Source organism: Pleurodeles waltl, chromosome 1_2, assembly GCF_031143425.1.
Source record: "Pleurodeles waltl isolate 20211129_DDA chromosome 1_2, aPleWal1.hap1.20221129, whole genome shotgun sequence".
NCBI lineage: Eukaryota > Metazoa > Chordata > Amphibia > Caudata > Salamandridae > Pleurodeles > Pleurodeles waltl.
In genome coordinates this window covers 15,557,446-15,581,439 of record NC_090437.1, presented here as the reverse complement: position 1 = coordinate 15,581,439, position 23,994 = coordinate 15,557,446, and positions in this window count along the sequence as shown.

Genomic DNA, 23,994 nt, shown 5'->3' with positions numbered 1-23,994 from the left:
ACTTTTTCCACTTTTGACATGGGAGTGATAGAGCTGTCCGTACTAGTAATTTTTACCTGTATTTGGACGCTCTTTTAGGCCGATGAATCTTTTGGCTAAGTGGGACCCACGACACCCTTAATCAGTCAATTTCGTTAAATCAATAATCAATAACGAACATAAGCAATACCCTGATCAACATAACACTTAACAATTAATCCAGAATACATTTCGGCGAACCCTGACCTTTCAGTCAGGAATAACTACACCAGTTTATTCAAAGTTAGTGAATTTATTTCCCTATATTAACAAAGCTAGCACAATATAAATGTGTCTCAACACCAAATGATAAACATAAATGAACATTAATAGCTGTCCATAGCGGCGAAACAGGTGCAATCTATGCAGCATTTGAATAACAAGGCATTCGATAATAGCAATGCAAATTACTAATACTATAATCTGTAATGAACTAATTGCATACGTTTAGTCAGCATAACAAGGTCTCAAATTGCATCGTGCAACAAAAGGAACCCTCATCTAACCTCAAATTAGCATCGGCATGTGGGACTTCATGCAAAACAATTTAGCAACATTAATTTAGAAAACTCCTAGCTAGGGATCTTATCAAAAATCAGCAGTTGGTTACCTAAAAGAAACACAATGCAATTATACAATTTCATTTCATATTTACCAATTACGATCAGCATACAAGGAAGTCTTCGTCTCACAGGTACCGTTTCTCGATCAGCATGGGACGGGGCAAAGGGGCAGGGGTGGACGGGGCAATTGCCTCACGGCGGCAAGGTAAAACTACTACTTCATGCAAAGGGATCAAAGTTAAAGTCTCTAGGGCAAGAATCATTTAAAGTCTCTTTCTCTCGATTAGAGAAAGCATCAAAGTCTCTTTCAAAATGGCGTCGCAGCAAGGTGGGCCATAATAGCTACGAAGTCTGCAAAATGGCGGGTATCGAGCTGGTAATAGCTACTTTCTTCTCGTGCACCTGGTTTAAATAGACAACAGTTCAAATCCAGTAGGGTCTTCCATTGGAGGGTTCATAGGTTGGCTTCAAATTGTCCAATCAAAAACAACAGTTCTCAAGCTTTTACTTAAGCATACATTATCCTTGGAGATGGGTACGCAAGTTGCAACATTTTATACCAATTAACTCACTTTCAGAGCTTCCATTGTCCGCACCTGCAGATTGACCTTGGAGTAAAGAGAAAAATGCCAAGCTGGCACGAAACTTTAAGATAAGCATGTCAACGATCTCAGTGGAAAAGTACAGCTTCAAGCAAAAATACACGTTTAATAGCACACTGGAAAAATACGAGCATCTAAACCGTGAGACCAGGCAACTAGGCCAAAGCCTCCACTAAAGTTATGCTAAGCTAAAGCATTTCAAGCAAGCAAATCATAACACACGTTTACGATTATGTCGGATTAGTGCAATTCTAATACACCACGTTATATAAAGCACGCTTATAAATGTTGGCAAACTACTCTGAGGGCACATTTTGTCCCCGTACAATCTTTATTAGTTCGGTTAAAGTCACACATGATTATTTCAACACTACGTTTAAGCGCTAATAAATGTAAAACCTTTATTTCTGCTTCATCAATCCCTCCTCTGATGACTACTTGTCATCACACCAAATCATGCCCACAAATTTTATTCCATTAAAATTCTGTCAGTTCTCTTTTCCTTTTAGTTCCCCTAGTTTTCGCTTTGTATTCTTCTGCCATTCTTTTCATTATTTTCTCTTCCTTTCTTCTTTTAATTCTTTCCATAATCATTATTATTCCCCTTTTTATTCCCCAAATTCCAAATATGCAAATCAGAACTATTAGAATTCCCTGTATTATTTTTAGCAATATTCCATTCCAAATTCCCCCAATCCAATTTCCCACTGAAGCAAGTCCTTTTCCAACCTTCTCCCACACTCCTGGTTCTTTCAATTCCTTCAAATCTGCACTCTCTTTTGTTAGATTAGCAAGCATAGTTTTAATTTTCACACTGTTATCGGGAATATACGTACAACAGTGTCGTGCACCAAGCATTTTGCAAACTCCGCCATCCTTTGCTAAAAGAATGTCTAAAGCAAGCCTATTTTGAAGAGTCATAGCTCTTTCCGCTGCAAGTTCAGCATCTATCAGGATTATAGCACCTGAAAACTTTGTCAACATGTTATCCACTATAGTAGACAACTTTCTTATTTTGATGGAATTCAGCACAACTCCCAATGAAGGAATCATGGCTCCAAATATATCTCCTACCACAGCAGCTGCGGTCTCTCTTTTCTGGATACGATGGGATCCAGATGTCTTTTGAATCATTGATAGGTCATCCAGTTGATAAACCTTTGGGAACACTATACCCAAATAACATCTCCCCCACCATCCCTTTGGAAGACGATAATAGGCATTATACCCACAAATGTAATATACACCTGGAATGACAGGGTCAAGTCCGTTCATCATGAATGTCCATTTGGCCTTAAAGATAAACGTATGTTTACACTCACTCGCTCCTACAAAAATGTTATCATAATAAGATTCACCTCGATATATACAAAATTTCCCTACATGCCAAGCATCTAAAGCTATTCTCCCTTGTGTTTTTATTGCGGCAAAATCATAATGATCTACAGAAGTCCTCTTACTTAGCTCTTTTTCTAATTTCGCATTCATTTGTGCCCTTCTATCATCTGTGCGATCTAGAAAGCTTATCTCTACTGCAGAGAGCGAGCAAGTAAGGTTTTCCCTATGAGCGTGAGCCGTTTCAAAAGGTAGCATTGGCTCGAAAAATTCCCTCATTATTTTAGCATCCCAATCTTTAGCAATCTGGCTTAGCTGCACTATTATAGGAACATATGCAAAGGTAACATCATAATTCGAGTAAAAATACTGTATGTTAGTTTGACCATAAAATCTAGACATTACTATACTACATGTAATCCTGTATGTAAGAGGCATGTGGTGATATGTCACCCCTTCCTTTACTGATGTCGGTATCTGTGTACACACATAACAATCTTTCGCATCCATAGTCTCAACATATTCTGTTAATAAGCGATAGAAAACATTATACGAAAGCTCCTTCTTATCATGCAAGTGTCTCTCATCTAATTCTAGTCTTTTCAATGCGGTTAGTTCAGTGACAGTAACAGGAGCAAAAGTAGAAGCATCAATTTTCTCATTCCCACCCTTTCCATGCATTGCAAGCACTATTGCCATTATTATTAGTACACATGCAATCATCAAGCCTATACACGCATGTTTACAATATTTCTTTCTACTGTTTTGCGTCATGATCTGTATAGAATCAGAGAGCTAGAAGCACCTATAAAGAAACTATTTAGCAATTCAGTTACAAAGCTGAACGAGCGCAATGTTCACACAGTTTTCTTCAAGAGGCCAGTCACTTATCGGTTAGCAGCATTTGTCTCAATTCGGTAATAACTCAGTCTTTATCAGTTCAGCAAGTGTCTCATCCGGTTTAGCAATGTCTCAGCTGGTTGTTTGTTTCACGTTATATTGTAGCAAGCGATATCATTTATCACCCTTTCAATCAACAGAGTCCATAAAACTTTTCTTTTCTATTGGTATCTCTTCTTCTTCGTTCTCGAGGCTTAGAGATACAAATTCGTCAGTCCAATCGTCATTGACTACATATGCCCATTCTGGACCGGAATATCTCCTATTCGGTATCCTTTTCCTTTTCAATTTTGCTTCTCTTTTCGATTCTGCCTCACTGGTACTTTCCTCTTTGGCCAAGTCTTTTCCTTCACTTGAGGATGGCACCGCGACAGACACTTCCTTTCTTTTCTCTTTCACTTTTGGCCTTCCTCTGTCATTCAAACTTTCTTCAGTCCTTTGTTTTACTGGTGATATACTTAGTCTCCTCTTTGCACCATGTCCATTAGATGGACCTGCGACCCTTTCTGTGGAAGCTTGAACTTTTTCGTTCTGTTCTGCCTTGTCCCCTCCTTCTGGGGAATCGATCACGTTCTCCTTTTCTTTTTCTGTATCGTCTGCTTCTGGGAAAGCCCTCCTCTGATCAGGCTCTCCTGCCTTTTCACCTTTTTCGAGCCCTTCGTCACCTTTACTTTCGTCAGGCTCTGTATCACTTTCAGCTGCTTCAGGTTCTTTGTCACCTTCAGCTGCTTCAGGCTCTTTGCTACCCTCAGCTGCTTCAGGTTCTTTGTCACCTTCAGCTGCTTCGTCGCTGTCTGAACTTTCTCCTTGGTCTTCCCCAAGTGAGTTGGTCTCTTCGTTCTCAGAGAATATTTCTCTCTCTCCTGTTTCTGCCTGTTCGCTTTCAGTTCGGTTTTGTTCTGTCTCAGCACTCAGCACTGTTTTATCAGGCACTGGCAGTTTCAGCGCTTCAACTTCCTCATCTGTGGGACACAACACTTTCTTTGTGTGACTGGCGTGAATCCAGTTGGGAACCCCCGCACACTTCACAGCGGTAGTTGTCGTCAGGATCACTTGGAAAGGGCCTTTCCAACGGGGTTCCAGACACGACTTCCTCACGTGCTTCTTTACCACGACCCAGTCACCTGCTTTCAGTGCGTGTCCTGGACCTTGGATCGGTGGTAAGGTGGTTGCTTCCACCTGGTGAGAGAAAGAGCGAACCACGTCAGCCAGACCCTTGCAGTAGTCTAACACCATATCATCTGTAATATTCAAAAGCGCGTTTGCGGGAACTGCAGGAAGTCTCATGGCCCTGCCCATGAGTATTTTGTGCGGGGACAATCCAGTCTTTCTGTCAGGGGTGTTTCTCATTGACATTAGCACCAAGGGCAATGCGTCAGGCCATTTCAAATTTGTCGATGCACATATTTTCGCCATTCTTGATTTCAGTGTACCATTCATCTGCTCCACCAGTCCTGATGCTTCAGGGCGATAGCTACAATGCAGTTTTTGCTCAATGTTCAGCGCTTCGCAAAGTAACTTTATCACCTCGTTATTGAAGTGACTTCCCCTATCTGATTCTAAAGAGATCGGGAATCCGAAACGTGGTATCAACTCTCTCAACAGTAGCTTTGCAACTGTAAGGCTGTCATTTCTACGTGTGGGGTATGCCTCGATCCAGTGACTAAAAATGCACACAATCACCAACACATACTTCAGACCTCCATGCACAGGCATCTCAATGAAATCTATCTGCATTCGACTAAACGGGCCACTTGCTCTACCAATGTGGCTCGCGTTCACAACTGTTCCCTTTCCTGGGTTCATCTGCTGGCAAGTGACACATCGATGGCAAACTGCTTCTGCAGCTTGACGAAATCTGGGGTTAAACCAATCAGTTTTGAACAATCTTATCATGGCATCTCTCCCTAGGTGAGCTTGCCCATGATAGAACCGCGCAAGCTGTGATAAGAGACTGTTTGGCAAAACAAATTTTCCCTCATTTGAAACCCATAACTCGTCTGGTCTCTTTATACACTGTGATTTAATCCAGAAATCTCTTTCGTCCTCCCTGACGTTATTCTGTAATGCTTTTAATTCATCTATTGTATCTACGACCTTTAAGGCAAATGCTTCAGCTGGTTCGAGTTCTGGCTCACTTATCGAATTCCATTCATCCCTGAGTAATATACAGTTCAAGGCACAAAATCTTGCGACTTGATCCGCATATGCATTACCAAGAGAAACATAGTCCTGTCCTTTCGTATGAGCACTACACTTTACCACTGCAACTTCGGCTGGCATTTGAATGGCATGTAACAATTCCCTTATTCTTTCCCCATTTTTCACTGGGGATCCTGAAGAAGTCAGGAAACCTCTCTGTGACCATAGTTGTCCAAAGTCGTGCACAATTCCAAACCCGTACTGACTATCAGTGTAAATGGTGACTTTCATCAATGCAGACACTTGACATGCTCTTGTAAGGGCTACAAGTTCTGCTACTTGTGCAGAATAGACTCCTTGAAGCCACCCCGCTTCCAAGACACCTGTTACAGTACATACAGCATATCCTGCTTTCAAAATTCCCATCCCATCTCTTAGACATGAACCATCAACAAAAACAATTTGGTCATTTTCATCAAGCTTAGTATCCTTAATGTCAGGTCGAGGTTTTGTGCAAAATTCAGTCACCTGAAGGCAGTCATGCTCGACGTCTTCAGCGTTCTCAATTTCAGCATTTTCACCAGGAAGCAAGGTTGCTGGATTCAACGTAGTGCACCTTTTCAGCTGCACGTTCGGTGAGCCCAGAATTATCGTTTCATACCTTGTGAGTCTTGCTCCAGTCATGTGTTGTGTTCGGGAGCGGGTCAAAAGTATCTCAACTGAGTGAGGGACCATGACTGTTACTGGGTGTCCCATCACTATTCCTTCACTCTGAGTGAGGCTGATACCAACTGCTGCTACGGCGCGCAAACACCCTGGAAGTGCTGCTGCGACCGGATTCAAAGTAGCTGAAAAATACGCTACTGGTCTGTTTACGCCACCATGGGCTTGGGTCAAGACAGACAAAGAACATGCATCACGTTCATGACAAAACAATGTGAAAGGCTTTGTGTAATCAGGCATACCTAAAGCTGGAGCCCTGCACATGCATTCTTTCAATTCAATAAAAGCATCCATCTCATCTCCTTTCAGCTCAATTTGATCCAATACATCCTTCTGGGTCAGTTTCAGTAAAGGCTTCGCTAGAGTCGAGAAGTTGGGAATCCACTGGCGACAGTAGCCCACTATTCCCAAAAACTTCCTCACCTCCCTCCTTGTCTTTGGTGGACTCATTTGAAGTACACTTGTTATTCTTTCCTTCATTATTCTCCGTGACCCTTTCTCTATTTGGTGACCCAAGTATTTCACTTTCTTCTGACAGAACTGCAATTTGGAAGGAGACACCTTGTGTCCATTCCTTCCCAAATGGTTCAACAGAGCAATGGTATCGGCTGTGCAGCCACTTTCTGTTTTTGATGCAACCAGTAAGTCATCAATGTACTGTACTAGGGTTGACTCGAACGGCAATTCTAATGCTTCCAAATCCTTCTTTAAAATCTGATTGAATATTGACGGTGACTCAGAAAACCCTTGAGGAATTCGACACCAACTGTACACTCTGTCTAGGAATTTGAAACAAAAGAGGAATTGGCTGTCCTCATGAAGAGGCACAGAAAAGAATGCTTGTGACAAATCGATGATTGAGAACCACTCGGCATCGCAAGGGACTTGAAACATTATCACAGCTGGATTTGGTACGACAGGGCAACATTTTACTATAATGTCATTTATTTTCCTCAAGTCCTGCACTAGTCGGACCTTTCCACTTGGCTTTATTAGTCCCATTATTGGTGAATTACATGGACTGCTTAACACTTCTTTCAGTACCCCCTGTTTTACAAATTCGTCAATAAGTTGGGCAACTTTCATGAGGGTGTCTTGTGCCATGTGGTATTGTGGGGTCTGGGGAAAGATTGCATTGGGCTTTACAGTCACTTTCACTGGTTCCACTCCTTTCATCAATCCCACCTCTTTCCCTGTCATATCCCACACTTCCTTTCCGACTGTTTCCCGTAATTCAGCTGGAATATCTTCTTCAGTTATCATCGGGAAAAGACAAATCAGAGGATACTCTTCATCGACAGTTTCCATCTCATCCCCCTCTACACTGTCCTCTTCTTCCCCATCACTGCTCGTCTGAATTGTTATTCCCTCGTTCGAACACATAATCGAACAACCCAATTTGCACAACAAGTCTCTCCCTAACAGTGCTATCGGGCTTGAGTCACATACCACAAACTGATGCACCCCTTGATAGTTACCGATGCTGACTGGTACCGGATCTGTTATTGGGTTCGTCAGGTGCCTATTTGCTACTCCCACCACTTGAACTGTCCTCCCTGAGAGTGGCAAATTTGGTACTTCACTGCTCTTAACAGTTGAACGTGTGGCTCCTGTGTCAACCAAGAATGAAACACGATGACCCATTACTCTTCCCTCTACGTACGGACCCTTTTGATCAACTTCCAAGGATGCTGCGAGCACACAATCTCCTTCTTCTTCTGAACTTTCACTCTCCCATACATTGTTTATTCCACTCTCACTGAGTAGTGGGAACTGTTGTACTGTGCCATTTGTACTCATTACCTGACCGAAGACCTGTGGAGGAACCATCACTTGCTGCTGACTCATTGGTGCCAAAGGTATTTGCATTTGCTGATTAGGTACCATGGGTAACTGCTGTTGCATTGGCTGCATTTGCGTCATCTGCATACGGGGCATCTGCATCTGCTGCGGCTGCATAGGTTGTAATCCCTGCAACTGATTTACGGTCTGAAAATTTGGGTTTGGACCTCTCATTTTCGGTCCCCTCATTGTCTGAAATGCATTGACATCATTGTTTTGCTGACCAACACCTGCACCTGCACCTTCCTGCACCACCATCGGGCACTCGCGTTTCCAATGACCGACAATTCCGCACACGTGACACGGCATCACCTTCTTCATTGCCTGCACACCAGTCACAACAGTGTTCAAATCCGGACCATTATTCACAAAACCTCCTCTGCCTCTGCCTCTGGCCTGTGGCTGAAACATCATATTTCCCTGCAACTGCGGCTGCGGTTGCGGTACCTGCTGTTGGAACCCTTGCATCCCTTGCAAACCTTGCAGACCTGTCTGGGCTGCTTTAAGTTGCATCATCATCACCTTCTCTTTCAACCTTTTCTGTTTCACTTCAATTTCGTCGCTACAGTATTTCGCATAATTCAACACCTCATCAATAGGTTTCGACTGCCAACAAATCAAATGCGACTTTATCATCTGACTTATCTCTGGTCTCAGCCCTTCCACAAATCTGAACACAAAATGAAGCATATCCTTCGCCTCTATTGTTTCCGTGCCACTGTAGTTCTTAAACGCCTTCAACAACCTCTCATAGTAACTATGAATCGACTCTTTAGCCTCTTGGGCCGTTCGATCGATCTTCTGCCAATCCACATTTTTCGCGGCCACCTTCGTCTTCAAATGCTCAATCACCTTATAGTACAGGCTCATTACCATGGGTGAGGGTGCACCCGTCTCCCTGTCTCTCTCTGGTTCACTTGTCGGCCAACCTACAGCTCTTTTGCAATTCTCCCACAAATCTGCTGGAACCACAATCTCAAAGAGAGTGTTCAGGTCTTCCCAGAGACATTTTGCAAGCTTCACAAACCTATCAGTCTGTTGATACCATTCAATCGGCTTCTCTCTCAGTTTGGGAAAATCATCCGTAAATGACTGAATGTCGCTTCTGTGCCATGGTACATGTATTAATTTTCCCCCTGCTGTCTCCCTCATTGGTAACATGGTTACTGCCTCGCTACTCTGTGGTCTTTTCTCGTTGATCTCTGTAGCACTGTCCCTCCTCTTCTCCTTTCTCTTTACCCACCTGCTTTCCCACTTGTCTAAACACCTCCACACTTGTGCACTCTGCAGCAATTCTCTAAGGTGCGCCTTCATGCCTGCTGACCTCATGTGTTCAAAATCTGTGGTCCCGAAATCCAATCTGTAGCTTCTGCTCAAGTGTTTTGTCTTGTCTATATCCACCCCGTTTTTGTCAGCTATTTCCTGCAAGCTTTTATGTACCTTATTCACTTCCTTCGTAATCCTGGGACATAGATACCTCAGCTCTTCTTCCGAGTAGGACTCTAACCTATTCACACCCATAGTCCCTTCCACCAACTCTTGTGCTTCCATGTTCAACCTGACCCTATTCAGATAGTCTTCTCCCTTCCCACTGGCTGAACTTTGTGTGGAATTCAGACTGTTGAACCACTGTGTCAGCTGTTGCACATTCAACCCCATCAGTGTAGCATTCACATCGACTGCCATTGATGGTTGCGGCAACTTTTCAGTATTCGATGACAGCGGTATCATCAGTGGGGGACTCGACCTCACCAGTGTTGACTGAGCACATATGGGACTAAACTCCATCAAGGATCCGGGTCCAGTTGGCTGAGCCGCTATCGGAGTTATCCCTGGAGTGTTTTCTATGCACCTCCTTTCTGTCCCATTCTGCAGCATTGATCCCTGACCGCTCATACCTAAATTAGGCTGACTGTACAGAGGTACCGGTGGACCTACAGTAATGGGTAGCGATATCGCATCTGGGTTTTGTCCATTTCCCATGTTCTGAGGCATGTTCATTCCCACACTATGGGTCATCATTGCCGGCATGCCCATCTGACTCCCCGTCATCTGAGCATGTGCATTTCCCCCCTGCATCTGCTTTTGAGGCATCAAAAACTGAGTTGATTCGGCTTGTGCCAATGTCGGGTTGTGACCACTCTGTACTCCCCTTACGGTTGGATCTAGAATCATTCCTGCACCGTTGTCACTGCTGTAGTACCCTGGCATCTGTGGCTGATAATTTTCTGCTGGTTTCAACATGGGCACATCTGGATATATTCTCCTAACCTGCGGTATCTGCGGGGTGAACAGTAGACTCGGGTCCTTAGATCCCGATGATGCTCCTGAACTCTGACTTTCACCGTTCTGTACCGATGCCGGAGGGGCAGAACTGGTACTTGGACCTTGTCCACTCTCTGCATAAGGTGGTGGACGGTCGTTCAGCAATTGCATGATTAACTCCTCATCCTCTACCTCCTCTTCCCTTCTCAACTTTTCCTCGTCCTCTCTATCCTTGGAACACCTCCTGTTTGTCTTACAGGTAGCTTTCTTACCTGTCTCCTCTTCTTCCTTAGTAATTGCGGGAAACAATTTTATCCCCTGCAGTACATCTGACCTCCACACCTTCTGTGCATTATCCCACCTAGCGTCCGCTAGTGTCTTTTCTACCTTTCTTATCCTGCTCTCGAACTTATTTTGCTGTTGCTGTCTAGCCATCAGTTCCCAAATTGCTAGAGCCTCAAACTGTGCTGGCCTTGGAGGTACCTTCATGTCGTACATCGTAAATCTCAAATTCTCTAGTATCCTTATATTGAATGTCCCATGGATCGGGAACGCTACGCTCCCATGTTTCTCTGTCAGCTTGTGCCATTGCTTTAGCCAAAGGCACGGAGCTACCCCTTTTTCCTCCATTACAATGTAAGCTGGTGTACCTTCGGGCGGCGTCTCCTCTCCTACGCTCGCTTTAATGTAAGACTCCCCCTTCATCGCACTCCTTAATGCTTTAAAAAATTTCATTTTTCTCGTCTTTTATTTCACAACATTTGTAATCAATAGGTGACTTTAATTCCCGGAATACTCTTCGCTTGCCTTTCCCCTTCCAATCGAGTCCCACGGACTGCGTCCAATCCGTGCGCGACCCTTCTCTCCAACCAACCTATCCCAGCGCGGCTCCTAGTGACGTCACACTCACACACACTGTGGCTGACAAAGCCTCGCGGCTAGTCCTCCTTCACTCAGCTCCTCTCGTAACAACTTCTTGCATGTATCGCGAGCTACCAAAAAATAAAACAGATCTGTCGGTTTACTACAGGAAGGGTAACACAATCGCTTCAGGACCTTAGGGATTTTTCACTAGCCTCGGCAGTTATTCCATCTTTCTCGGTCCCCACGTTCGCAAGCAAATCTGACCCGCAGACCTACTCTCAACTTGTCAATGATCTATTCTAGTGCACTTAGAATTTTGTCAAAGCCCGAAGTCGAAGTTCCTTTCACTCCCTTAACACACGTACCGACTCGTTGACCACGCCCGATCAACCTACTAAACCGCCCAGACCACAACATAAAACAACATACTCCGGAGTCTCTTGACCTCGCAGGGCCCGTATCAACAACAACAACCACGTGGACCTTTTTATGCACAAAGCGCCACACGCACATGAAGTTCGACGACTTCCCTACTCTCACACTCGGAGTCGCACCTCCGCTATTTCTATGAAGTTCGACGACTTCTCTACTTCTACACTCGGAGTCGCACCTCCGCTATCCTCTAAAAAGAAAATAAAAAAAATCCTCGCAACCTTTTCACACAATCTGCGGCAATAAGCTGTGCAAGCGCAAAACCCTAATTTCACTCATACCATCACTAGTACCGCCAACGCCGATTCCACAGCTCCATTCTCTTCATTCGCAAGCTCCGAGATCCCGGGAAAGTCGCGGTGGACCTAGCCCATCATCATCCTGTCAATCAGTTTTACCCAAGAAAAATCTAATTCAACTTCTCGAATGGGGTCTCAAACGGCGTAACCGTTAATTCAACACCATGTACTTTAAGAGTACGGGGTCCCAAAAGGCGTAACCGTCCTCTGCTACCATCTACTGATAGAGCTGTCCGTACTAGTAATTTTTACCTGTATTTGGACGCTCTTTTAGGCCGATGAATCTTTTGGCTAAGTGGGACCCACGACACCCTTAATCAGTCAATTTCGTTAAATCAATAATCAATAACGAACATAAGCAATACCCTGATCAACATAACACTTAACAATTAATCCAGAATACATTTCGGCGAACCCTGACCTTTCAGTCAGGAATAACTACACCAGTTTATTCAAAGTTAGTGAATTTATTTCCCTATATTAACAAAGCTAGCACAATATAAATGTGTCTCAACACCAAATGATAAACATAAATGAACATTAATAGCTGTCCATAGCGGCGAAACAGGTGCAATCTATGCAGCATTTGAATAACAAGGCATTCGATAATAGCAATGCAAATTACTAATACTATAATCTGTAATTAACTAATTGCATACGTTTAGTCAGCATAACAAGGTCTCAAATTGCATCGTGCAACAAAAGGAACCCTCATCTAACCTCAAATTAGCATCGGCATGTGGGACTTCATGCAAAACAATTTAGCAACATTAATTTAGAAAACTCCTAGCTAGGGATCTTATCAAAAATCAGCAGTTGGTTACCTAAAAGAAACACAATGCAATTGTACAATTTCCTTTCATATTTACCAATTACGATCAGCATACAAGGAAGTCTTCGTCTCACAGGTACCGTTTCTCGATCAGCATGGGACGGGGCAAAGGGGCAGGGGTGGACGGGGCAATTGCCTCACGGCGGCAAGGTAAAACTACTACTTCATGCAAAGGGATCAAAGTTAAAGTCTCTAGGGCAAGAATCATTTAAAGTCTCTTTCTCTCGATTAGAGAAAGCATCAAAGTCTCTTTCAAAATGGCGTCGCAGCAAGGTGGGCCATAATAGCTACGAAGTCTGCAAAATGGCGGGTATCGAGCTGGTAATAGCTACTTTCTTCTCGTGCACCTGGTTTAAATAGACAACAGTTCAAATCCAGTAGGGTCTTCCATTGGAGGGTTCATAGGTTGGCTTCAAATTGTCCAATCAAAAACAACAGTTCTCAAGCTTTTACTTAAGCATACATTATCCTTGGAGATGGGTACGCAAGTTGCAACATTTTATACCAATTAACTCACTTTCAGAGCTTCCATTGTCCGCACCTGCAGATTGACCTTGAAGTAAAGAGAAAAATGCCAAGCTGGCACGAAACTTTAAGATAAGCATGTGAACGATCTCAGTGGAAAAGTACAGCTTCAAGCAAAAATACACGTTTAATAGCACACTGGAAAAATACGAGCATCTAAACCGTGAGACCAGGCAACTAGGCCAAAGCCTCCACTAAAGTTATGCTAAGCTAAAGCATTTCAAGCAAGCAAATCATAACACACGTTTACAATTATGTCGGATTAGTGCAATTCTAATACACCACGTTATATAAAGCACGCTTATAAATGTTGGCAAACTACTCTGAGGGCACATTTTGTCCCCGTACAATCTTTATTAGTTCGGTTAAAGTCACACATGATTATTTCAACACTACGTTTAAGCGCTAATAAATGTAAAACCTTTATTTCTGGTTCATCAGGAGTAACACCCAGTGGTGCAGGGGTCATGTGTGGTGCACATCAAGACGTATTCAGCACCATGAAAATGCGTAATGGCGTGGACTCTGGGATAAATTGGGTTTATCTGCTGCTGAAAAGTGATTGAGCAATGAAGGTCATGTTATTCTTTGTATTTTGACAAGGTTAGGACACGTAGGTTGTGTAGTGTATCTATAACCTGACAGTCTCTGCCATTAATAAGTCTCCCAAGCAGCGAAGGTGACATTTATACTAAGGACAGTTGGCCAAAGGATAAAATATATTAACAAAATATAAAATTACTCTAAATGAACAAATAACATAAAAGACTTAAAAATAAGGAGCACAGGCTTGAATACAGATGACCTGAAGTGCTGTCACAATCATGTGACTATACACCTGTCTAACGAAAATGGGTAACTTTCTTGCTTGTAATGGCACAGCCAGTGTCGGCGAAGGGCTTAAGGACATAGGACAGTAACTTGGAGTGAACCACTCTACACAGCAACAATGCACAAGTATGGTAGGAAACATTTATATTAATTTACTAAGGAGGTAAAAGTGGAACATCATGGGCATAGGTAGCCTTGGGGTACATCCTTCCACTGTAACAGTTTAATGTTGTGGTAGATAAGAGGGTGTGGGACACCAATTTCAGACTTCACAGGGAAGGTCAATAATGTTATCTATAGAAAATCTGCTGATTTTTCAGACACACTGATTTTATCCGCCATATTTTCAAAAAAAAAGTCAACACACTAGGAATTGCGCACCAGTGTAAACTGCAGCAAGAGTCTGAAGCAGGTGGTGGCAACAAGCGTGTTTCAGCAAACAGAATGCCAAGAAATAAATGCAGGTCTGGTATAGGTAAGAGTGGGGCCTCAATTGCCATCCCTGAGGCATGGTGGGGTTACACGGTGTTGGACTGTGACCTTTTAAACTAAGATTAACATGAAAGGCTTGCAATATATTCTGTAATGATGCTCCATAGAAAATGTGTTAATGTAGAAAATAATGTACACGTTAGAAATGTGCCCCCGGGGAGTGGCCACCAAATGTATACGAAGACTAATGAGACTAATTAATGATGAATTAATAATTTACTAATGTATGGTTTTGTATTAGCGTATCTTAAATTAGAGTCATGTATTAGGGTTTGTCAACTTAAATTACTAGGCCTTAATTAGCAAGGGTCTGGGCCTAGCTGCCTGGTCTCATATTAAACTGTATTTTTCCTAACGTGCAATGTGCTGCTTTTCTGAAGGACACGTAGCTGTACTTTTCCAGGAGCTAGAGATATGTGTGTAGCCGAAGTAAATTCTTTCTCATGAGACCCGACTTGCTCAAGGAGACATTCTTGCCGAATGCAACAGTGTAATTCGTAACAAGTACAAGGTTGTCTAGACTAGGAGAAGACAATGGGACTACTGACTGGAGCGTGAAGTGTAACTTTTCTTACCTGATATTGTACCCGATGAAGACGTTAATTACAGGAGCCAATCGGATGCATGAGAACTGTGTTTCATGGAAATTTGAGTAAGGCGTGTGGAGAATTATTGGACAGAGATAATGATGCACCAAAATTTATCCAATAGGGAATTAAGGACTAGTTCGATAGTTTTTATATAACCACTGAACCCGAGGAGAAATGAGTTAATTTTCCTTGTCATTCCTCGCCATTCGCCATTCTTCACTACCTCTTGCTACTCTACCGAGAATTATTATACTTTGAGACTTTACTGAGATCTTAATCATCCTATATTGAATCCTTACCTGATACTTACTTCTCCTCCTTATGAGGGAAGTGCCTTATTCTTAGCTATGCCATAATACAACTTTGCCCTGTCCTATCTTTGCTGATGCTGAATCGACTGATGTCCTGAGGAGGAAGACTGACGCTGATTGCTGAATCGTTGGAGGGGTAACTATCCGATGAAAATTGTAATTGTCTGTTTGCCTTTTCTTTCTAGGTACCAACTGCTTATTTGATAGAGGCCATAGTTAGATGTTTTCCAAATTTGTGTAGCTAAATTGTTTTGCATGAAGCCCAACATGCTGATGCTAATTCGTAGTTAGTTAAGGAGTTCACTAAACCGACGCAAATAGACAAATAACAAGATTCTTGCTTTGTTAGATAATGTACTAGTGATACTTTGCTAAAATGTATTCATATTAACGTCGTGCTTCATTCTCAATGTTCAGGATCTATGCTTTGATAAAGTTTTGCTCTGATTGCCAAGTCATAGTGGTTTTGATGTGCTTGTTGATATTGAAACTAATAAATATGATATTAGATTGTAACTAATAGGGAATAGATTTGTGTGGTTATTCATGGCTGAAAGGTCAGGGTGCTTTCGTTGTATTGATCTATATTAAATGTTATTGTTTAGCTTGATTGATTAGTTATAGTGAATTTTGATGGGGTTATTGACCTATTGATTGTGATTCAAAAGATATCTCGTTCTGGGAAGTCTCCAAACGGGGTCAAAAGGTTCATCGGCTTGGGCGTGTCTCCTTGTAAGTTTACTTATCAAGGTTCTGACGCACTATCAGTTTTGGTAGCAGAGGTAATGGTTTGGCCCTTTGGGGCCCCAGGACGAGGGACCACTGTTTGAAAAGATCATCAGTTCAAAAGGCCCAAAGGTCTGGTAGAAATTGATGAGCGTGGTTTGGAAGTAAGCAAGATGTATCAGAAAATTGGGTTTTGGGAAAATTATTCTTTTTCGATGATGCAAATTGGAGAGACGATGTGCCCCTAAGTCCCAAATGACTTTCCCGGAATCTCGGAGCCTGCCGAAGTGAGTTGGGTATGTTCTCGGCGTCCTAGTGATAGTGTGAATGACGTAGGGTTTTGCGCTTGCACAGCTTATGCATACCGCAGGTGAATTGTGAAGTTTGTGAGGATTTAGGCCAATGATGTTGTTTTAGTAGGGGTGTGCGTACTCCGCAGTATGAGAGTAGGGAAGTCGGCGAACTTCATGTGAGTGTGGCGCTTTGTGCTAAAAAATTGTCCACATGGTTGTTGGTGATGTACGGACCCTGCATGATCTTAGACTCCGGAGTATATTGATAAGTGTATGAGACACTTGGTTTATATTGTAATTTGCGCTGTTTAATTTGTCAATCGGGTGTGGTTGATGAGTCGAGTTTGAGTCAATGTGAGTGAATGAAAACTTCGATGGAGATTTGCTGAGTTCTAAAGTGCACTAGAACAACCCATTGACAAATCGAGAATAGAATTTGCGGGTCAAATTTTGCTTGCGAGTGCGGGATCTGAGAAGGAGAGAGTAGCGGCCGAGGCTAAGCAAAATCTCTGTGAAGTTCTGAAGCGATTGTGTTACCCTTTCCTGTAGTAAACTGGCAAATTTGAGTTTTATTGGTGCTCGCAATATATTGCATTCGTTTTTGTGTGAATCGAGAGTGAGGAAGACAAGCCGCAAGACTTTGTCAGCCTCAGTGTGTGTGAGTGTGACGTCATTGGAGCTGCACTGAGATAGGTCGGTTAGTGTGAAGGGTCGCGCACGGATTGCCAGCCGCCCGTGAGAGGCAATTGGTTGAGAAGGTAAGCGAAGAGAGTTCTGGGAATTAAAGTCACTTCCTGATTTGATTGTAAACAAAATAAAAGACACAAAAATTAAGTTTTTCAAGGCTTTAAAGAGCACTTGGAGGGGGGATACATATATTACTGCAAGTGTAGGGGAAGTTACACCGCCAGAGGATACACCGGCTTATGCCGTAATGGAAGAGAGGGGAGTCGCGCCATGTCTTTGGCTAAAGCAATGGTGCAAAGCGACAGAGAAAGAAGGGTGTTTGGCATTTCTGGAGCATGGAACGTTCAATATTAGGATTTTGGAAAATTTGCAGAGGGGGCTAAGTGAGCTACAGCCACCTCCGAGTCCAACACAGTTTGAGGTGTTAGCAATTTGGGAACTGATGGCAATACGACAGCAGCAACAGAAATTCGTGAGGAAAATGAGGAAAGCAGAAAAGACACTAGCGGAGGCTAGGTGGGACAGTGCGCAGGGAGTCTGGAGAAGAGAAACAATAGATGGAGTTAGGATGTTTCCAGCAATAGCTCAAGAGAAGGAGAACAAAGGGGGACAAGCCACGTGTAAGACTGACAAGAGTTCCTCAAAAGACAAAGAGGCCAAGAAGCCCTGGTCAGAGATGGATGACTCAGACGATGATGAGTTTCTTAATCAGTTACTGAATGACCTACCACTACCATACACAAAAGATGACAACAGACCGAGTAGTAGTATAGGCCCTGTGAGTTCAACTCAGGACAAGGTGACAGTGAATCTGGTACAGGTTAGTCCTGTCTCGACACCAGCCCCGGTGAGGAGTAGCATTAGTATGTCCACTGCTCCAAAGATGCAATCTCAGCTACAGCCACTGCAGGTTCAGAGACTTTACCCTGATGTCCCGATATTAGAGACTACCACGAATTTGATAGTGCTGTCGGATCCGACATATACGAGACCAAAGCTGATACAGACAGAGCCAACTCCACAGTGATTGCCCCAGGCACAGCAACAGATGGTCCCGAATTACACTTCGGTCACAGGACCGCAGTCAGTCGTAGCACCAGTAATGAACCAGAATATGGGAGTTAATGCTCCACAGGGTGTGGGAAACAGGCAGACACCAGCCGCCATATCCTTGCCCATTACAGTTGGTCCACCAGTACCACTGTATGCACAGGCGAAGCCTAGTGTATGTGATCAGGGAATGATGACCCAAGAAATGACAAGAGGAGGGTTTGTAGGGAGCTCTCATGGGATGACTCCAATGGAGCCGAGATTTGAAAGATCTAGATCTTTGTTAGACTTCAGTCCGATTGGGGCTCCTCCAGATGCCATGAGACAATCAGGTTTGGGACTGTTGACTCTGCAGATCTCCATTACAAACTTACCGCAAACCTCGATAATGCAGGCTGGGAATATTTCTCTGCAAGGTTTAACTGCGCAACAGTTGAACAATTGGTTAGACAAGTTAAATTCACTGCATACCACTCCTGCGACAGCAGAGCGGTCTTAAAGAGAAGAGTACCTGAATTTTGTGAGTTTGGGCATGGAGGCAAATGAACTAGTTGAGGGGAGCATGGGGGTGAACAGACTAGAATCGTACACGGGAGCAGAATTGAGGTATCTGTGTCCAAAAATAACCAAAGAAGTGAGCAGGGTGCACCAGAGGTTGGCAAATTTGGTAGACAAATATGGAATAGACTAAGACAATACCAAACATTTGAAGAGGAGTTATAGGTTAGACTTTGAGCCTAAAGATTTTGAACACATGAGATCTACTGGGATGAAGGCACACCTGAAAGAAATACTGCAAAGTGCACAAGTTTGGGGAGCCTTAGAGAAGTGGGAAGGCAGATGGGCGAAGAAAAGAGATAAGAGGAAAAGTGACTGCATAGAGCTGCCAGCCAAGGCTTCACAGGATGTGGGTGCGGTAAAGATGTTAACAATGAGAGAGACGGCTGGAGGGGTTCTTGTCCATGTGCCATGGACTAGAGGTGATATCCTGTCATTTACAAATGACTTTCCCAGGCTAAGGGAGAAACTAATAGAGTGGTATCAGCAGACGGATAGGTTTGTGAAGCTTGCAAAATGTCTCTGGGAAGACCTGAATACTCTCTTTGAGATTATAGTTCCGGCCGATTTGTGGCTTGAGTGCAAGAGAAGCGTGGATTGGCCGGCTACGGAACCAGCAAGGGATAGAGCTACAGGAGCACCGTCTCCTGAGGTAATGAAGTATAACTATAAGGTGATTGAATTCCTGAAACAGAGAGTTTCACTGCAGAATGTTAATTGGCAAAAGATTGACCGGAGAACACAGGAGCCTAAGGAGTCGATACATGCCTATTATGAGAGGTTGCTGAAAGCGTTCAAGAACTACAGCAGCGGTACAGAGGTTATAGAGGCAAAGGACATGAATCACCTCGTGTTCAGATTTGTTGAAGGGTTGAGACCTGACATTAGCCAGATGATTAAGAATCATTTGATCTGTTGGCAAGCGAAGCCAAGTAACGAGGTGTTGCAGTATGCAAAATACTGTAGTGACGAGATTGAGTTGAAGCAGAGGAAGCTGAAGGAGAAAGCGATGGTGATGCAAATGAAGGTAGCACAGTCAGGGTTGCAGGGAGGTTGTCTACAACAGATGGTGCAACAGCTGCAAGGAAACAGGATGTTTCAGGCGCAAGTGAGAGGCAGAGGTCGAGGAGGTTTTGTGAACAGAAGAACAGACCTGAATACTTTAGTGGTTCAAAATGATGTGCCGGGGATGAAGAAGATGTTACCTTGTCATGCTTGCGGGGGCGTGGAAGTGGGAGTGCCTGATGATGGTGCAGGAGGGTGTTGTTCAACAAAGCAATGTCAGTCCATTTCAAAATGTGAAGGGACCGAGGATGAGAGGTCCTAATCCGAACTTTCAAAATAACATGGTTCAGATGCAGGGTTTCCAACCCATGCAGCAGATGAAGATGCAGAAAATGCAACAGCAGGTTCCCATGGTACCTAGACAGCAAATGCAGTTGCCCTTAGCGCCAATGGAACAGCAACAGGTGATGCTTCCTCAACTGGTCAGAGGCCAAAGAATGAGTCAAAGTAACGCAGTACAACAGTTCCCATTACATGGTGAGAATGGAATAAACGATGAATGGTCGAATGAGAGTTCAGATGGTGAGGAGTGCAGGCTAGCAGCATCCCTAGAAGTAGACCAGAGAGGGCCCTATTGTTGTAATTATTTTTTTTTTTTAATGTTTTTTTTTATTTTTATTTTATTTTTTTATTGTTTTATTCAGTGAAATACAAATCAAAGAAACATACATTGGTTCAGCAGATCTCTCGGCAGGTGGATAAGGATATATAAAGTTCATTACACATCATATAACTACTGTGGTATCCCGTATCCCAGATGTGACTCTACCGGTATCTCTCTCTATGTGCTGATACCCCAGGGATCCATTCCAGGAAAAAGAAGGAAAGAGAAAAAGAAGAAAAAAAGAAACCTCCGTAGCGGAGGGATGCAACAGTCCACACTCCGCGAAAGAGCAAGTGCAGCTACGCCCTATGGTATTAATCTTACCACGCCGAGCAGGAAGCACTGCAAAAATATAACAATTGCAAAACCTCTAAGAAACAGGCAGGCGGAGGACACAGCCGCATCGCGCAGGGCTATCTCACAGCAAAGACACTCGCATGATTCGGGGGGAGGGGGATTGAAACACGCAGATAGGGGACTTCAATCACACAGCACTCTCAGTCTGCGTCGCCAGGTATTCATTTAAAGGGCTCCAGATATCCTTAGGGCGGGATCTCTCTGGCATGAGCTCCCAGAATACTAACAGCTGATCATGGCAAAAAGCAGCATCTCTCAACCAATCCGCTCTACAGGGGGCCCGGCCCCAGCACATCGCGACTCTACGCTTAGCCAGCAACATGAGAAGGCCTACTAGGCGTCTATGCGGGCCATGGACCTCGTCCATGTATCCCAACAGCGCTATCTTAGGAGAGAGGGGTATCTCCTCCTCTGTCATTTCAACAATTGACCGTCTTATCTCCTCCCAAAACGTATACACTTCCACACACTCCCATGCCAGGTGGAGGAAGCCCGCGTCCGGAGCCCCGCATCTGGCGCAGCGCGAGTCCGCCAGCAGTCCCATAGAATATAGTTTCCTAGGCGTATAATATAATCGGTGCAGAAACTTAAAGTGCAGCAAGCGTAGTCTATAATTCGGAGACAGTGTCCTCATATGAGCACAACAGCTGCGCCACATCGCTTTCGGGATAGGCTCCCCCACATCTCTCTCCCATGCAGCCCGAGCGGATATCACAAGGTCGCTCCCCTGCTCCTGCACATCATTGTACAGCTTAGTTATCAACTTGGAGGGGGATCTCGCGCTACAGAGTGCCTCCAGAGCTCGAAACTCCAAGGGAGCATCCGGCCCCTCAAAAAAGCGCTCCCGCAGCAAAGCGCGGACCCGGAGAGCACAAAAGCGCCGCAGCGGGGTGCCATCACAGTTCGAGAGTGCACCAGGAACATCCAGCAGCCGACCGTCCACCACCCAGTCTCCCAGCACCGACAAGTCAGCATCTCGTAGAAACCCACGCACCCCTCCATCACGGAACATCTGGGCGTCTGCCACCGCCAAAACAGGCAGCGATGGAGCAAAGGGAACCGGCAACCCAACTCGCCGCATCAACACTCTCCATGCCCCGGCAGTGCAGGAGACGGTGTCTATACCTCTAGGGCGTGGGAGAACCCGCCTGCCGAGCGCACATATCAAGCCGTCAGGCCAGACAGAGTCACTCTCCGGTGCAAGATGTGGCATATAACGGGTCGGATTCAGCCAATAGTACGCAAAATGTGCCTGTGCACAGTGATAATATAACTCCAGGTCTGGGGCTGCCAATCCACCACGCTCAAATGGCAGCGTCAATTTCTCCCAAGCGATGCGGGGCTGCTTACCGGCCCACGCCAGCCGCACAAGTGCATACCTCAGGCGCCGGAAATAAGCTTTAGTGAGTGGCAGGGGAAGATTCACGAATAAATACAAAAATTTAGGGAGTACCACCATCTTGGCAATAGCAATGCGACCGGTCAGCGAAAGGGGCAGAGCTTTCCAGACCTCCACTTTTTCCTCTAGCCATGTCAGCGCTGTCCCGTAATTAGCAAGCCGAAGCGTTTCCGCGTCGCAGCACAAATGTATGCCCAGATAGCGCACCGGTCCATCTGCCCAAACTAGAGGGTATCGTGATTCAAATCTCTCCACGCTAGAGGTTAGTGGCAGGATCATTGATTTCGACCAATTGATAGTGACCCCAGAAAAGTTTCCAAAGCGAACAATCTCATCTAATAAAATATCTAGGTTTTGCCCTAGATTACGCACGTATAGCGCGATATCATCTGCATTTAAGGATATCAAGACAGGGCGTTGCCTGAATTGTAGGCCGCTATTACTATATTTCTGTCGCAGTCTTGCCGCCAGAGGTTCCATGGCAGCCGCAAAAAGAAGCGGAGACAGCGGGCAACCCTGTCGCGTTCCCTGCAAGACTAGAAATGGGGCAGATATGCCGCCATTAAGCCGCAACCTGGCAGTAGGCAGAGTGTACAACAACCTGATCCAGTTCACAAAACGCGCGCTGAGACCCACTCGGTTCAGAAGTGCAAACATATACTCCAAGCCAGGGAGTCAAAGGCTTTGGTCGCATCAAGAAACACTGCAGCTACATCATCGCCTGTCTCTAGTGATCCCAGTACCGCAAAGAAAGTACGCAGATTATGACTCGTGGATCTCCCGGGAATAAAGCCCGATTGATCCGGGAGCACCATTCTAGACAGTAGTGGCTGCAGTCGGGTCGTTATCATTTTTGCGAGAATCTTATTATCAATGTTTATCATGGAGAGTGGGCGGTACGAATCGCATCGCGTCGGGTCCTTCCCAGGTTTTAGAACAGTTATTATTAAAGCTTCCCGGAGGGAGGACGGAAGCGACCCAGTGGCCAGGGACTCCTCATACACCTCCAGCAAATGGGGGGCAAGAATGTCCCCGTATTCTTTATAGAAGGCAGGGGTTAAACCGTCGGTGCCCGGAGACTTGTCCCCGGGTAGGCTTTGAATCGCCGCCATCACCTCCTCTACTGTGAACGGCATATCCAGATACATCCTATGTGCCTCCTCAAACCATACTAACGCAATGCTCTCAAAATACTCCTTCATATCTGCCTCCGGAGGAGCGTATAGCTGCGAGAAAAATTTAGTAAATACCTGCATCACGCCTCCCGCTCCAGTCACCCTGTCTCCCTCAGTATCTATCACCTCAGTGACGTAATTGCTGGCCCAGGGTCTGCGCAATAGTCCCGCTAGTGTCCTCCCGGCTCTCTCACCCTCGCCATACCTGCGAGCCTGCGCATGTCTCCCAAGGAAGCAAACCTCTCGGAGAGAAGCCTCCTCATATAGCGACACCTCACGCCTCCTATTGTTGTAATTTAGCAGTGATTAGATTAAGCATTAGCAGAAGACATCTTGTATTTAGTAACTATAGTGAACATTTTGCGGAATCCATTTTGTATTCATGGAAACCATTTTCTCTGCTACATGCTGCCATGTGCTCACCATGTGCTCTGTCCTACCTTTCTGTTAACTGCTCTTGAAATCTGCCTAGTGACAAGTTATATTTAGCATCTCTTACTTTCGCACATGCTCA